The sequence below is a fragment of the Hyperoodon ampullatus genome (genome assembly GCF_949752795.1).
Source record: "Hyperoodon ampullatus genome assembly, chromosome: 19".
NCBI classification, from domain to species: Eukaryota; Metazoa; Chordata; class Mammalia; order Artiodactyla; family Ziphiidae; genus Hyperoodon; species Hyperoodon ampullatus.
Window position 1 is genome coordinate 35,401,853 of NC_136932.1, and position 3,791 is coordinate 35,405,643.

The window sequence follows — 3,791 nt, forward strand, 5'->3', positions numbered from 1 at the left end:
CCAAGTGTTACTTAACCACTTCTCCTTCGCACACCTCAGGCCACAGGACCTGCAGGTGGGTTCTGTCCGTCCTGCCCCTCACAGCTGTTCTCGAACCGTTGTCCCTCCCTCCTCCCTGGCACCCTCAATGGCAAAGCTCATGCCTTCAGATTTCACCACTGGGCAGCCCTCTATGCTTTCGCCATCCACAGACTTCCAGAAGACTCCCCTTCGCTCCTTGAAGATGTAGTTCTTTTTTTTTTTTTTTTTTTTTTTGCGGTATGCAGGCCTCTCACTGTTGTGGCCTCTCCCGTCGCGGAGCACAGGCTCCAGACGCGCAGGCTCAGTGGCCATGGCTCACGGGCCCAGCCGCTCCACGGCATGTGGGATCTTCCCGGACCGGGTCACGAACCCGTGTCCCCTGCATCGGCAGGCGGACTCCCAACCACTGCGCCACCAGGGAAGCCCGAAGATGTAGTTCTTAATTCTCCCCGTTATGCTCCTGCATCTTCCTTGATTATGATGATACCCAGGTGGGCGACCCTCTCGTATCCTTACCCTGCTGGCCTCCAATCGCACGGCCCCCTGTCCTTTCTCAGCCACTCACTTTACCGGTTATGCCAGACCTGGTCTTACCTCTAACCGCACCCGCTACCCCCCAACCCCAGCTGTTCTACCTAATGAGTCGGTCATGACGGCCGCCTACTTTCCCAGCTCATTCTTTGGAGCTGTCTGGACGCCAACAATCCTGCAGCCCCACCAGGACCTCCCTCCACCCCTCATTCTTCTCTCATCCCCGCTTCTCCTCTCACAGAGCTTAGAGCCCAGGGCCCGTCGTGACCATCGCTTCCCTGCCTGTTCGCTCGACTCCTTCCCTTCTCCTCTCTTTACTGCCCTCTTCCCCTTCTGAGCCTTAACCTGCGCATCTGAACACGGCTGGCAGGAAACATTCAAGCTTGGGGACTGGTCACTTTAAATGAAAGGCACCCCCGGTCTCAAGTGGTACACTTGGTCATCCCCCCATGTTTCCCTAATCCCATCATTCTGAGCACCAAGGGGACGTAGCAACATCATCACCTCTGTCTTCGAATCATCAACATCCCCCTCTGCTAGTGCCCTTGCTTCTAGTTTCTGACAACGTAGAAGAAACAACAACCAAAAACAAACCAACCCTTCCATACATTCTTACTGCCCCATGTTCCAAGCTAATGGCTATGTCTGTACCCATTTCAAACCTCCTTCCCTGGCCTGCCTTCCTGTTCTTATGGATGCATCATGTGTCCTCCCGGATGCAGCTAAACCTTCCATTTGACCCTGGATCCCACAAGTTCTTGCCTGTTCAGAGCTATCACTTCAACAATCCTGCCGTGTCTCCCCATCGTTTCTCTTCCCATCCATCCTACATCGTCTCCATCAAGATATAAAATGCTGTATTATCTTCCACTTTAAAAAAAGAATCCCTCCTTTAACCCTACCTTCACTTTTAGGTACTGCACTTTTTCTGCTTTTCCTTAAAGGTAAATCCTTGAAGGGATCGGAGACACCGAGTTTGGACAGTCACTCTCCCAGGCCCTCTTGAACCCACCACCATCTGGTTTTGATCCCATTTACTCCTCCAAGGTGCTCATGTGAAGGTCACACCCCGTGGTCAGATCCCGGGGTCCCCCCAAGTGGATCCCCCACCCCATCCCCACTCTCTCCACGTCACGGAACCTGCTTTTCATGTCCTCCTACCCCACTGGCCGTGCCTCTTCCTGTTCTGCCTCACCTCCCCAGCCTCTAAATGCTGGAGGATCCAAGGCTCCGTCCTGGAAACTTCTCTCTTCTCCAGCTCTGTTGGTTCCCCAGCCCATTAAATCCCAAACCACAGCTTTCTATACTGTCTGCAGCTGACACCAACCCTGAACTCTAGCGCTCTGTCTCCACTTGGACGCCAAAAACCCTCTCCAACTTAACACATCTTAAACTCTCGTGTCTATCTCGGCAAAACCTATTCTCTCCACCCCCAAATCCATGCTTTCAGCTGCAGAAGCCAGAAGCCTAAACAGCACCCTTCAGTCCCCTCTTGCCTCACAGCCATATCCACGCTACCCACAGCCCCACCGGCTCTTCCTTGAGGACTTGTCCCGAATCTGACCACGTCTCACTCCTCCCCCATCACGCCAGCTCTGCTTCCAGCCACCATCAGCTCCCCCTGCTTCCACCTTGCCCTCATCACCCTGTTCCCAACAGAGCTGTTGGAAGGATGCTTACACAGTGTACATCTGTTATGACACACTGCTACTCAAATCACCAATGGCTCTTCATTTGACTTACAGGAAAAACCCCATAATCTCTTGGGCCCCATCTTTCACATCCATGGCTGTCTGTCTTTCTGCCTGTCCGTCTTTTCTTCCCTGGCTTCCATCACATGGGTCTCCTGTTGCTCCTGGGACAGGAAGAACATTCTCCCCTCTAGCCTCTGCTCAGAAAGCAGGTGTCTGCACGGCTCCCTCCCTCAAGCCTTCAAGACCCCGTAGTCTTATGTCCAGTTCTCAGGCCTCACCTGACCATCCACATAAAACAGCAACTCACCAACTACCTAACCCTTGTTACGGGTTGAATGCTGTCTCCCAGAAAGATGTTAAAAGTCCTAATGGCCTGGGAATGTGACCTGATTTGGAAATAAGGCCTTTCCAGATGATGAAGTTAAGATGAGGTCATTGGGGTGGGCCCTCATCCAGCACAACAATCCTTATAAAGAGGGAAAGTCTGGACTCAGAGGCACAGGGAGAACGCCACATGGAGATCGGGGTTACGTTGCCACAAGCCAAGGGACTCACAGGTGCCTCCCCAGCACATTTAGGGGGAGCATGCCTCTGCCAACCCCTTGACCTTGGAATCTGGCCTCCAGGGCTGTGAGATTATACATTTCTGCTGTTTAAGCCACTCGGTTGGTGGTATTTTATTATGGCAGTCTCAAAGGGAACTAATACAGTTCCCCTCCCCAGATTTACTTTTCTCTAGACCACACACCTATCGGATATTTTTTAATTTGTTTATTGACTGCTTTCATCAAGAATGATTTCTTTAGAGAAGGGGCTCTAGCCTCTGATATATACACATAGTATATACACATTCACCACTGTGTCCCCCAGAGCCTGGAAAAGTGCACACTACCTAGGACGTGCTCAGTGCTCTGTGCTGAATGAATGAAGAAGGGAATCAGTAAGTTCCTTCAACGAACTTTGACAGCCTACTTTGTGTGAAGAAGCTGAGCCAAGACTGTGACTTTGTTGTGAAACGAGAGAAATGGGTTTAGTGACAGGAACTTTCTCGTAATTTATCGTCCACACCCGCCTTGGTATTTCTCTCACCTCCTTATAATTAACCTGATGATTCTTCCCCAAGCCTCCACTGTTCTAGGCTTCTAGACTAAACCAACCATTTCCTCGTTATGTAAAAGAATATGGCCCAAGAGTGCTCTTATTTTTATTTTAATTATGTCCCAGGTCATCCTGTGAGCAAACTAATCTCAATCAGTGTCCTTCTCCTTTCTGTCGACTCTTTACCTGACCATTCCCCGAACGGCCCCCCTGCCCACACATTAAAGTCTTTTGCTCACTCCTGTCCTCCTTTTCATAAAAGTTTAGTTTTGCCTGCAAATTCTCCAGTCACATCTTCGCCGGAGCACCAGCCCCTTAGTTTCTTAAATTCCCTTGAGATTACAGGATTAAGATTCAAAGATGGGAATCTGCGGAAAAGAAAATGCTTTGATATAAACCTGATGGAGAAAAGGAGAAATGCACAAGACTTTTTCCATACCTGTTTCT